Source organism: Dendropsophus ebraccatus, chromosome 1 (assembly GCF_027789765.1).
Source record: "Dendropsophus ebraccatus isolate aDenEbr1 chromosome 1, aDenEbr1.pat, whole genome shotgun sequence".
Taxonomy (NCBI): domain Eukaryota; kingdom Metazoa; phylum Chordata; class Amphibia; order Anura; family Hylidae; genus Dendropsophus; species Dendropsophus ebraccatus.
The window spans coordinates 51,235,746-51,250,218 of NC_091454.1; positions in this window are offsets into that span (position 1 = coordinate 51,235,746).

Consider the following 14,473-nt stretch of genomic DNA (forward strand, 5'->3'; position numbering starts at 1 on the left):
TCTTAAAGGGACCCAAGTCGCTCTTAAAGTGACCCAAGCTGCTATTAAAGTGAACCGAGTCGCTTTTAAGAGCAAAATGGGTCCCTTTAAGAGCGACCTGGGTCCCTTTAAGAGCGACCTGGGTCCCTTTAAGAGCGAAATGGGTCCCTTTAAGAGCGAAATGGGTCCCTTTAAGAGCGAAATGGGTCCCTTTAAGAGTGACCTGGGTCCCTTTAAGAGCAAAATGGGTCCCTTTAAGAGCGAAATGGGTCCCTTTAAGAGCGACTTGGGTCACTTTAAGAGCGAGTTGGGTCACTTTAAGGGGAACTTGGGTCACTTTAAGAGCAAAATGGGTTCTTTTAAGAACATTTAACACCTAAAGGGACCCAGGTCGCTCTTAAAGGGACCCAAGTCACTCTTAAAGGGACCCATGTCGCTCTTAAAAGGAACCTACAGTATGTTGATCTTAAAAAGACCCATATTGCTCTTAAAAGGAACCCATGTCGGTCTTAAAGGGACCCATGTCACTCTTAAAGGGACAGGATCCAAGTCGCTCTTAAAGGAACGGGACCCAAGCCGCTCTTAAAGGGACGGGACCCAAGTTGCTCTTAAAGGGACGCAACCCAAATTGCTCATAAAGGGATGGGACCCAATTCGCTCTTAAAGGGATCTGACCCAAGTCGCTCTTAAAGGGACCCATGTTGTCTTAAAGGGACACGACCAAATTTGCTCTTAAAGGGAAGGGACCCAACCCGCTCTTAATGAGCCGGGACCCAAGCCGATCTTAAAGGGACAGGACCCATATTACTCTTAAAGGGATGCGACCCAAGTTGCTCTTAAAGGGATGTGACCCAAGTCACTCTTAATGGGATCGGACCGAAGTCGCTCTTAAAGGGACCCATGTTGATCTTAAAGGGATGGCACCCAGGGTTAAAGTTTCTCTTAACCCCTTGCCGCAAAATGACGTTCCTGGAACGTCATGTAAAGCAGGTAGTTCCCGCAACATGACGTTCCAGGAACGTCATGGCTTCCCTGCCTCCCCCCGCTGTCCCTATAGAAGATCGGGCAGCAGGAGGATGCTATGTCACACAGCATCGCCCTGCTGCCTCTGCCCGGAGGGGAGCCGCGCTCCCCCCGGGCAGTTAACCCCATAAACGCCGCGGTCAATGCGACCGCAGCGTCTATGGGGAGATCGGGCGATCGGGCGGCGGGGGGAGGCTGCAGCACGTTGCCTCCCCCCACCGCCACAACTAGTATGTCCCCCGGCCCCCTCCCCTTGTCCCCCGATACCGGAGATCACCGCTATTACCGTTATAGCGGTGATCTCCGGTACCGGGAATTACCGGCGCCGCCGAGAGCTTTCATCTCCCCCCACCGTGAATCCACGGTGGGGGGAGATGAAAAATATCCCCTCAGACCCCAGATCAGCCCCCCGATCAGACCCCAGATCCCCGTACCCGGGCGGCCATCAGATCCAAGATGGCCGCCCCCATCCCTGCGATGTTTGTTCGCAGGGATGGATATAAAATAATGATCAAAGCCCCATGCTCTCCGCCACCGGAGGTAGCGGAGAGCATGGGGCAGTGATCGGGGACCCCCCCGTGTGGTCCCGGAGCAGGCGATCGGCGGTATATACTATATACCGCCGATCGCCTGTTCCCAGTGCTGCCCGGCACTTTTTATCCCCTGTCACCATAAATCATTGGTGACAGGGGATAAAAACTGTCACTGTGCCCCCCCCCCAAGTCGCCCCCCACCCCCCCAGTCACCCCCGTCCCCCAGTCACCCCCCCTTCCCCATATACTCACCGGATCCTGGAGCTCCGTCCTCCTCGACGTCCTGACTGCTTCTGATGTGCGCATGCGCGTCAGAAGCAGTTAGCTCTGAAAATTTAAAGTGACAGAGACCAATTTGGTCTCTGTCACTAAACTATGATTACTGTGATAGAAAATATCACAGTAATCATAGTAATACAGTGAAAATGAAAGTGAAAAAAGAACAAGTGAAAAAGTGTAAATGTGAAAAAGTGAAAAACATACAAACAAAATAAAACACACTTTTTATTATAGTAATAATTGCGGTTTACTCCCAGATTAGCCCTAACCACCGCAGGTTGCCCGAATCCGCCCCAGTTTGCCCGTAACCGCCGCAGGTAGCCCGTAAACACACCAGATTACATGTAACCACCGCACGTTGCCCATAACCACCACATCTTAACCGTAACCACCCCAAATTGCCAGTGACCCCCTCCAGATTGCCCGTAACTACCGCACGCTGCCTCTGACCACCGCACGTTGCCCCTGACCACCGCACGCTGCCTCTGACCACCGCACGTTGCCATTGACCACCACACGCTGCCTCTGACCACCGCACGTTGCCTCTAACCACGGCACGCTGCCTCTGACCACCGCACGCTGCCTCTAACCACCGCACGTTGCCCCTAACCACCGCACGTTGCCTCTAACCACCGCACGTTGCCCCTGACCACCGCACGTTGCCCCTGACCACCGCAGGTTGCCCCTGACCACCGCACGTTGCCCCTGACCACAGCACGTTGCCCCTGACCACCGCACGTTGCCTCTAATCACCGCACGTTGCCTCTGACCACCGCACGTTGCCCCTGACCACAGCACGTTGCCCCTGACCACCGCACGTTGCCTCTAATCACCGCACGTTGCCTCTGACCACCGCAAGTTGCCCCTGACCACAGCACGTTGCCCCTGACCACAGCACGTTGCCCCTGATCACCGCACGTTGCCTCTAACCACCGCACGCTGCCTCTGACCACCGCACGCTGCCTCTAACCACCGCACGTTGCCCCTAACCACCGCACGTTGCCTCTAACCACCGCACGTTGCCCCTGACCACCGCACGTTGCCCCTTACCACCGCAGGTTGCCCCTGACCACCGCACGTTGCCCCTGACCACAGCACGTTGCCCGTGACCACCACACATTGCCTCTAACCACCGCACGTTGCCCCTGACCACCGCACGTTGCCCCTGACCACCGCACGTTGCCCCTGACCACCGCACGTTGCCCCTGACCACCGCACGTTGCCCCTAACCACCGCACGTTGCCTATAACCACCGCACGTTGCCTATAACCACCGCACGTTGCCTTTAACCACCCCAAATTGCCAGTGACCCTCTCCAGATTGCCCGTAACCACGCCAGATTGCCTGTAACGACCCCAAATTACAGGTATCCATCCCAGATTACCTATAAGCACTTCAGTTTATCCGTTACCACCCCACGTTGCCCGTTACCACCCCGCATTGCCCGTAACCACCCCGCGTTGCCCGTAACCACCCCACGTTGCCCGTAACCACCCCACGTTGCCCGTAACCACCCCAGATTCTCTGTAACCACCCCAGGTTGCCCATAACCACCCCAGGTTGCCCGTGACCACCCCAGGTTGCCCGTGACCACCCCAGGTTGCCCGTGACCACCCCAGGTTGCCCGTGACCACCCCACATTACCTGTAATCTCATTTTTTATTGTATTTTAGTAACTGCGCTATTCTTATAACTATTACTAGCTGCGGTTTTGCTCCAGCAAATTGGCGCTCCCTTCCTTCTGAGCCCTGCTGTGTGCCCATACAGTGGTTTATGCCCACATATGGGGTACCGTTGTACTCAGGAGAACCTGCGTTACAGATTTTGGGGTACGTTTTCTCTCCTGTTCCTCGTGAAATTAAGAAATTTTTAACTAAACAAACATATTATTGGAAAAATTCGAGTTTTTCATTTTTACTGTCTTATTTTGAATACTTTCCTCTAATACCTGTGGGGTCAAACCGCTCACTGCACCCCAAGATGAATTCTTTCAGGGGTGCACTTTCCTAAATGGGGTGACTTTTGCTGGGGTTCTATTCTTCTGACACTACAGGGGCTCTGCAAACGCACCTGGCACTCAGAAACTTCTTCGTAAAAATCTGCACTGAAAATGCTAATTGGCGCTCCTTCCCCTCTGAGCCCGGCTGGGTGCCCATACAGTGGTTTATGCCCACATATGGGGTATCGTTCTACTCAGGAGAACCTGCGTTACAGATTTGGGCATGCAGCTTCTCCCCTGTTCCTAGTGAAATTGAGAAATTTCAAACTAAACGAACATATTATTGGAAAAATTCTAGTTTTTCAATTTTACTGTCTTATTTTGAATACTTTCCTCTAATACCTTTGGGGTCAAAATGGTCACCACACCCCAAGATGAATTATTTGAGGGGTGTACTTTCCAAAATGGGTGGACTTTTGGGGGGGTTCTCTTCTGCTGACACTACAGGGGCTCTGCAAACACACCTGGCGCTCAGAAACTTCTTCAACAAAATCTGAACTGAAAATGCTAATTTGCGCTCCCTTCTTTCTGAGCCCTCCTGTGTGGCGATACAGTGGTTTATGCCCACATATGGGGTACCGTTGTATTCAGGAGAACCTTCTTTACAAATTTGGGGGTACTTTTTTCTCTTGTTCCTCGTGAAATTGATAAATTTCAAACTAAACAAACATATTATAGGAAAAATTCAAGTTTTTCATTTTTACTGTCTAATTTTAAATACTTTCCTCTAATACCTGTGGGGTCAAAATGGTCACCACACACCAAGACGAATTCTTTGAGGGGTGCACTTTCCAAAATGGGGTGACTTTTGGGGGGTTTCTCTTCTGCGGACACTACAGGGGCGCTGCAAATGCACCTGGCGCTCAGAAACTTCTTCAGCAAAATCTGCATTGAAAAAGCTAATTGGCGCTCCTTTACTTCTGAGCCCTGCTGTGTGCCCATACAGTGGTTTACGCCCACATATGGGGTACCGTTGTATTCAGGAGAACCTTCTTTACAAATTTTGGGGTACTTTTTTTCTCTTGTTCCTCGTGAAATTGAGAAATTTCAAACTAAACAAACATATTATAGGAAAAATTCAAGTTTTTCATTTTTACTGTCTAATTTTAAATACTTTTCTCTAATACCTGTGGGGTCAAAATGGTCACCACACACCAAGACGAATTCTTTGAGGGGTGCACTTTCCAAAATGGGGTGACTTTTGGGGGGTTTCTCTTCTGCGGACACTACAGGGGCGCTGCAAATGCACCTGGCGCTCAGAAACTTCTTCAGCAAAATCTGCATTGAAAAAGCTAATTGGCGCTCCTTTACTTCTGAGCCCTGCTGTGTGCCCATACAGTGGTTTACGCCCACATATGGGGTACCGTTGTATTCAGGAGAACCTTCTTTACAAATTTTGGGGTACTTTTTTTCTCTTGTTCCTCGTGAAATTGAAAAAATTCAAACTAAACAAACATATTATTGGAAAAATTCGTGTTTTTCATTTTTACTGTGTAATTTTGAATACTTTCCTCTAATGCATGTGGGGTCAAAATGCTCATCCTACCCAAAGATGATTTCTTTGAGGGGTGTACTTTCGAAAATGGGGTGACTTTTGGGGGGATTCTATTCTGCTGACACTACAGGGGCTCTGCAAATGCACCTGGCGCTCAGAAACTTCTTCAGCAAAATCTGCATTAAAAAAGCTAATTGGCGCTCCTTTACTTCTGAGCCCGGCTGTGTGCCCATACAGTGGTTTACGCCCACATATGGGGTACCGTTGTACTCAAGAGAACCTGCGTTACAAATTTTGGCATGCTTTTTTTCTCATGTTCCTTTTGAAAATGAGAAACTTTAATCTAAACGTATATATTATTTGAAAATTTAAATTTTCGATTTTTTTACTGCCTAATTGTGAATACTTTCCTCCAGCCCCTGTAGGGTTAAAATGCTCATTATACCCCTAGATTAATTCTTTAAGGTGTCTAGTTTCCAAAATGGGGTCACTTATGGGGGTTTCCAGTATACAAGCCTTCTAAATCCATTTAAAAAAAGAACTGGTCCCTAAAAAAAATCAGTTTTGGAAATTTTCACAAAATGTGATAATTTGCTCATAAATTTCTAAGCCCCGTAACACCCTAAAAAAGTAAAATATGTTTCCCAAATTATGCAAGAATAAAGAGGACATATTGGTAATGTGATTTAGTAACTAATTTATGTGCTATGACTTCCTTTTTTAGAAGCAGAGAATTTCAGAAGTTCATAAAATGCAAAATTTTCAAATTTTTCTTGATATTTTGATGTTTTTCACAAAAAATACACAAAGTAGTGACCAAATTTTGCTACTAATATAAAGTGTCATATGTGACGAAAAAACAATCTCAGAATCGCTAGCATACGTTAAAGCATCACTGAGCTATAAGAGCATAAAGTGAGACAGGTCAGATTTTGAAAAATGAGCCTGGTCATTAAGGCCAAAACAGGCTTTAGAGGCAAGGGGTTAAAGGGAAGTCACTGGTAAAGAGGCGCTCTTTTCAAGCACTATGTATTTTTCTGAAAATGCAAATCTAGTTTTTATTTATAAAATGGGGAAAGGGGGGTGAATTCAGACTATTCAGACGTTCTGTGATTTCACGGATCCCTGATCCGTTCCTTGTCAAAATAGGACATGTCATAATCCGGAAGCACGAAACGGATTCCCCATAGAAATCAATGAGATCCGTGTTTTTCATGGATGTACACGGATGTGACGGATGTAATTTAAAATGCTTTAAAACAGATCCGTGGAAAAAATGGACACAGATGCAAAACGGACTGTTTTGCACGGATCACGGAGGTAGCTACCGGACCACAATCCCGGTCCGGGAAAAACACTGAATGTGTGAATGCAGCCTAAAGTATTATATTAGAAAACATCCCACAATGACAAAGTTTAAGCTTAACTTTAAAGAACTGGTAAAAAGATATTTCTAGCTTTTCCACTGTCTCAAATACTGACCATTTTATTAAAATGTATACAGCAGTAGCATCCCGAGCCCATATGCTAATAAAAGCCCAGATGCCGTTTACTAGTTGTAAATCTAAACAGTCTTATGAAACGCTATGATATAAAACACAAATAATTTTACAATCATCAATAAACAACAGCTTTGTTCATTATTGAGAGGCGTTAGGTGGCAAAATATTGAATGCTGTGCATTTTATGCCTAAATCAATGTACTGTATTGAAGTTGTGCCACCTAATGTGTTTTTAAGCCATCCACTACAAAGATCAATGTGATTCTTATTTCATATTCAGTGTTAAGTTCAGCCTCATAAATTTAGAATTGTACTCTCTTATTTTGATGGTTATATATTAGGCAAGTAATGAAAGTTTTATGATTTTAAACGGCTGCAAATCATGCCATTTTGCACCGTGTATTACACATGCTTTTCAATTTTATTTCTATTGCCCTGGGAGAGTTGGAACGCTTGGTGGTTTAAAGTTTCAGGGAGCTAGAAATGTTTTATTTATATGCTAGGCTACAGGTGCCCAAATCCAGGAGTCAAAGGTTGCAAATCGCATATGTTAAATTACACACAATTAAAGTGTGTCATTCATGCACAATAATTAATTCATTTCTTCCTTATTGATGATGGTGCTTATTCTGTGATGCATATTTTACACTTTAACCCCTTCACGTCCACAATACGGCTATATACATTCCTGCAGGAACGTATATAAACAAACTGTTGCCATGAAGGAGATTTTATGTGTGCAGGACATTTCATCGCCATCAGCCCCGCACACAGTAGTGTCCCCGGAGCTGGAGATAATAACAGGCAGCCACGGTCACATTGTCACTACCCTTAAATACCACAATGCATAGCAATCGCAGAATTTAAGGAAGTCACTGACAGGAAAAGCACCTGTCACTGACTGATCAGCTGCCTATTTGCTTGCACTGACAGACAGAGGAGATCTCCTTACCTCTGTCCTGACTGATTGCCGTTCTGTAGATAGAGTCTGCTCTCAGGTAGGCTCTATGAGAAGATTGCCGATAGTACCGATCATTGCTACGTATCTAATGATTGCATACTTAAATGAAATGTAATATAAAGAGTAAAAGAAAAAAGTAAAAAAAAAAACAATAAAAGTTTATAAAATATATAAACAAAATAAATAATAAAAAAATATATAAAATATGTAAATAAAAAACCCTTAAACATATAGCGGTATATCGTAGCATGCGGAATTGTCCGATCTATTAATATATAACAATATTGTTCCCACACTGTTACCTTTGTAAACAAGAAAAAGAGAAAGAAAAAAAATACATTAGGACTGTGGATTTCTTAAAATTATATAATTATAGATTAAAAAATAAATAAAAAGTGGTCGAAATTTTTCTTGTACACCAATATGATACCAATAAAAACTAGAAATCATGACGGAAAAATTATACCCCAAACCGGCCCTGTAGGTCACATAGAGTATTTCCGTCAGTCTTTTTGGTCAGTACTGACAGGGCAAAATTATAATGGAAGGATTTTGCACTGTTTCTGTTCTTTCAACCCACTCCTGGTTTTGTTTGTAAAAAGGCTGATAAAAAAAGACCAATGCAAATACTATTTATGAAAAAAAACTTTTGACATGTCAAACCTGCTGCCATATGAAGATAAAGCAGAGAACAGATCACAGAGGCTCACCTTTGAGGCCGTCATCCAATTATGACACTTTCACTTCCTTATAGTCAATAAGGGTAAAGTGCTGGAATTAGTGAGCCGCCGGGGAGTAGATCACACTGCCTCTGCTCTCTCCTTGGGGATCTCTTTGATCGGAGCTGCACATCTCAGCAGTGAAACACAGTGCAAGCAATAATATTTGACATAACTGATGTTTATATAACTTTTTAATTTACATATAATAACCAGGGGCGTAACTAGAAAGGGCTGCGCCCCAGAGCAAACTTTTCATTACGCTCCCCTCCTCTCCCCCATCCCTGTATGTTAGCCCTTCACCCAGTAGATAGCATATGTTAGGATTATCCCCTGGTATCCCCCCAGTAGATAGTGCCCTCCATGGTGCCCCCCATCTTTTTTAGTGTCCCCCATGGTAGGCATCTTCCCTAGTGCCCGCACGGTAGGCATGTCACCTTGTATTCCCCCGTGCATAGTGTCCCCCAAATTAGACATCTCCCCTATTATCCTACCCCCCCCCAGTACATAGTGTCTCCCATGGAAGGCATCTTCATTGGTAGCATGACAACAGCTTAGAAGACCCAGCGTATAGCAGGGATGCGCCCCATTGTTGCTGCTATAGCTGCTACGATGGTTGTTACACCCTTTGATAATAACTTTTTTCAATACTTTTGCTCCTTACAGCTCTGATTTGCAGATAGCTCCAGTATGCTCTCTGCTGCCCCCTCTGGCCATGTCAGCTCTGACACAGCAAAACCTCTGCTTGTGACTGAGCAGCCTAATGACAGTGACTCTTTAACCCTTAAACCTCGTTTAGTCATCTTTACACCATGGAGGGCTATTTCTATTATTTTAGTGACAGCTCTAGGCCCAATGTTGCAGATCTTTATATTTACAGATTATACCGCTGTGGATAATAATTCTTATAGCGGCACAGTCAACCAGGATCTGAAACGAAAAAAATGTGGCAATAATTGGACAATGTAAATAGAAATGTAATCGCTTCTGTGTTTCTAGAAGAGCTTGGAAACCATATATTATTGTAATTAATGATAATGACAACTACCTCTTTTATCATTGGTATTATTATGCCTCTGTACCTCTTACGGTATGCTCACACACTCAGATTTTTAATTGCAATTAATGAAAACAAAGCCAGCAAAGAATTTGAAAAGAGAAGAAATCTCACTCTTTCTTTATGACCTGTCCTCCATTTATAATCTGTTCCTGGCATTGGCTTCAGTAATTGCAATTAAAAACCTGACTGTGTGAACACACCCTAAGTATCACCAGTTAATGCTATTCTAATCTTATTTATGTGCAATAACATACATTTTCAGTTTATAGTGTTGCTGCAGACCAGTGAATTCTGCATCTAGTTACAGCAATTATATTGGGATTTGGCAAAGCTTTAAAGGTCTTTTTTCAGGAAATTGCATGTAAAGTTCATCACATAAGGTAAGTTTCGGATGCACTGTGTATATATGCAGTTGATGCATGTTTCTGTGTATAAGTGAGTGTATGTAGATATGTACTGTCAGGAAGAAAGCAAACATTATGGTTGCAGTGATATTTGCATTTATGTTGTGGGTTTTGTCAATAACTGAAAAAGAAGTATTTTACGTGTGTGCCATATATAGTGATAGTGACACTATATATGAGTGCAGTATATAACAATATGATATATTTGTATATACAATACAGTATATAGTGATATATTGTACATTATATAAAAGTGTTATATGTATATACAGTATATAGCAATATTATGTAAGTCTAATATAGAGAGACATTATATGGCAGTACAGTGTATAGTACAGTATACAGCAACTTTATATGTGTACTTTAGTCCTGTTTAGGGCTACAGAACACCGTGTTCAAATGTGATTCACATTCAGTTTTCAACCTGAGTAAAGTGGAAAGAGATTAACCTTTAGCAATTGCATCCGTGTGAGGTGCTGGGGAGGTTGGCAAATTAATCACATATAACTACATTATGAACTGATATTATATGTGTATAGTATATAGCAGTATTATATGAGTTTATTATAGTACAGTACAGTATGTAGAAAAATAATATGTGTCCCACTTGTCTCTATTCTTTTGAAATGATGACAGCTACCCCCCTTTCCCCCCCCCCCCTCTTACCTCTTGCTGATGTTCGTCTCGTGGTCATTGTTGTGCACTGTTCCCCAGTTAAGTGTTATATCTTTGAACATGCCATCCACATTCCTGACACCAATATCGGAAGTAGGACATCCTACACCTGTAGGGCGTCCCTGTTGTATTTCTTCTACATAAACTATACCTATCTAGATAAATCCGCGCGGAGACTGGTGCCACCGCACCCCCACTTTGATGTCATAAATCACCTCATGTATTGGAAGACCAAGACACGGATGGCTAACTACCGGCTATACGCTGGTTACTCTGTTCTCTCTTTGTTTCGTTGAGAAATCTGTACTCCTTACATCCTTACATCCTTTTATTCTGTCCACATTTGTGGTCTAGAAAATGTGGACAGAAAAGGGGCCCATTACAAAACACAGACAACTCATTATGCCGCCCATATTTACGGCACCTAATAGGGATACTTATCAAAATGAATGGGTCTGGAAAAAATGCAGACTTAACGGATGCACATCAGTAGTCCTGTCTGCGGCTAATAAAGAACTACGGATGTGTGAATCAGACCTAAGGGTGCCTTTACGTTTGCTTCATATGAGGCTGTATAGCTGCACACTAATCAAAGTATCCATGCTAAGCAACAAACACTAGCAAAAGCACCTACAATGGGCACATGATCAACAGAACCAGAGCATGCAGCAATGCAATTAGTTGGCTTGGTCTGATAAATCATGTTTTTTTTTACATAGTTTGGACACTAGGAACAGCGTATTGTGAAAAAGATGGTACCAGGATTCACTATAAGAAAAAGACAAGCTGACAGAGATAGTGCCATAGTCTGGGGACTGTTCTTTGACCACTACATACCACTGACAGTACCTAAATATTGTTGTAGACCAAGTACATGTCTGCATGACAACTTTAGCAGGATATTCTGCCTGCTGCACACAAAAAAAATTTGTCATGAAACATGACAAAGAATACAAAGTGTTGACTTGGCTTTTTAATTCAATAGATCTAAATCTGTGTAATAAAGTGCACACTAGAGGATAGCTTCAGGGGTCTTGTGGAATCTATGCTTGACAGGTCAGAGCGGTGGCTCGAGGGAGGCTTACAGAAAATTGAATATATATCACATCTTTCTACAGTTCAATTACATTTTATATACAAAACACAAATGAGCGCATCGAATTTCTAAATAGTGTAAGTAAAGTAATGAACATATGGCCTGTTAGAGTTTTATGGGTTTTCTTTCCAAGTTGATTCAGGCTGTCCTATTATGAAGGATAAAGATTTTTGGATATTTTCTGTCAAACAGACAGGCCATCTGTCTATATGGTGGGAAGTAACTTGTTTTTAATAGTTCTCCCTCTAAGATGTAATTTGATGTTTTTCTTTGATAAAACGAATAATCGCAAAATTGATAGATTTAAAAAACAATCATTATATTGTAAAATAATGTGCATAATATCCCCATACAAAACTTTAATAAAAATATTGATGTAAGATACTAATTTTAATAAAACTAATGAACATTTGGTTAATTGTTAAATTAATGGAAATGGGCTCTGGCTTTTTTTTAACTTCTGTATTGTGGCACATAATGAAGTCTAAATACGAAATAATTATAAAATTGCAGGATTATCAGACTACTTTTCTTTTGTTGCTTACTTAAAAGAATATACTGAATAATTACGTCTGAAACTGATAACAGCATGCCCCTTGGTGCTAAAACAAAAACTATTTCCCAGAGAGGCCAAACATTTAAATAAATGCATAAAAATAGACATTCTGAGAACATCATTTCAGGGATTAACTCCATTCATAAGTAACATGTTTCGTGATTATAATAAATATTTTATTATTTCCTTTCCCTGGAATTTCATCTGTCTTAAATCTAAGTATACAATTTTACATAGAAGTTGTTTTTTCACTCGCTCCAGAGAGCTAAATTTAAACAGACCAATATCTTTGCTAAATTTAGATCTAAATATTTGGACAAAAATGCTAGCCACCCATATGAAAAACCACTTGCCTTTTCTTACTGTGACAGACCAATCAGGGTTTGTACCTGGGTGTGAAGGTTGTTACTATACCTTAAGGCTCTTCAGTATGCCAAGCCTGACTGTTCATTGTTGGTCCTTCTCGGCACTGATGCCCAAAAGGCCTTTGATAGAGTTGATTGGGCTTACATGCAAGCTACTTTAGAAAAATGAAAATTTCCTTCACCCTTTGATTTCACTGTATAGAACTCTAGTAAGAATACATCTGGAATTCTGTGTCCAGTTCTGAAGACTTCACCTAAGAAAGGATATTGATAAAATAGAATGGGTCCAAGGACGGCCTGCCTTTTCCAAGACCAAAAGATTCTAGAGGAGGCCACACTGAAAGCATTGCAACCAGTCCTTCACATATCACTCCTTAATCATGATCACTATCATTGCTGTGAAAAAGTCTTAGCAAAATATCATCCATTCTGCCCCCCCCCCTCCCAATTTTGAGAAGGTCCTCTTATATAAGCCTGGCTTTAGCAAAAAGATTAACACCCTACCAACACTGATTGGCAGACCAACTTTCATAATGTCATGGCAGAAAGCACTATATATATATTCCCTTACAGGTCACTTGGACTCTTATATCAGCACTTGGTGTCTCTAGATGTGTCAGGCTACAAGAGAACCATTACAAATTTCTCACCAGATGGTACAAAGCGCCTAAGCTTCTCTTTGTACACAAACTGTTTCCACAAACCAGTGTTGGCGGTCTCAACTACATACAGGTTCTTTTCTCCATATTGTATGGTCACGCCCATAACCTGCAGGAAGTGGTGTATTCTTTCTTATCTGACATAGTGCTCTCTGCTGCCACCTCTGTCCATGTCAGTAGTAGCAGATGCCCAAAGACCTCTCCAGCTCTGTGAACATAGCCTTAAAGGTGTGAACATAGCCTTAAAGGTTTGTCCATGAAAGTAAAATGAGGCACCGAGAAGGGCTATATCTGGACTCTAGTATTATTATTATGTTTTTTTTTTTAACAACTTGCACAACCCTTTAAAACAAAAGAACAACAAATTAAGCTAGCAACTTAGTAATGACAGAAATAATTAATGGTCATTTTGTTTTCCAGGACTATTCAACCGTTGCCTTGACAAACTAATTATTTTTGTCTTTGCTACACAAACGCTAAGAAAGTATTGCTCTGAGTTGTCAATTTTTTTTAATTTGGACTAATTTAATTCCATTACCTAGAAACAGTTGAGTTCCATTGATCAGATATGCTATTTTTTTTCTTGACTGTTAGTGGTGCTATTGTTTAGCATTTACTTTATGATAATCTAATTTGTAAGTGCTATGTTATGTAGAGTACTTTAACCCCTTCAAGAACAAGCCTATTTGCACCTAAAAGACCAGGCTTATTTTTCAAAATCTGACCTGTCTCACTTTATGCACTTATGGCTCATTGATGCTTTAACGTATGCTAGCGATTCTGAGATTGTTTTTTCGTCACATATGGTACTTTAAATAGGTGGCCAAATTTGGTCACTACTTTGTGTGTTTTTTGTTAAAAACATCAAAATATCATGAAAAATTAAAAAAATTTTATGAACTTTGAAATTCTCTGCTTCTAAAAAAAGAAAGTCGTATCACATAAATTAGTTATTAAGTCACATTACCGATATGTCCTCTTTATTCTGGATTCATTTCATAAACATATTTTACTTTTTTAAGGTGTTACGGGGCTTAGAAATTTATCAGCAAATTACCACATTTTCGTGAAAGTTTCCAAAACTGATTTTTTTAGGGACCAGTTCTTTTTTTAAGTTGATTTAGGAGGCTTGTATACTGGAAACCCCCATAAGTGACCTCATTTTGGA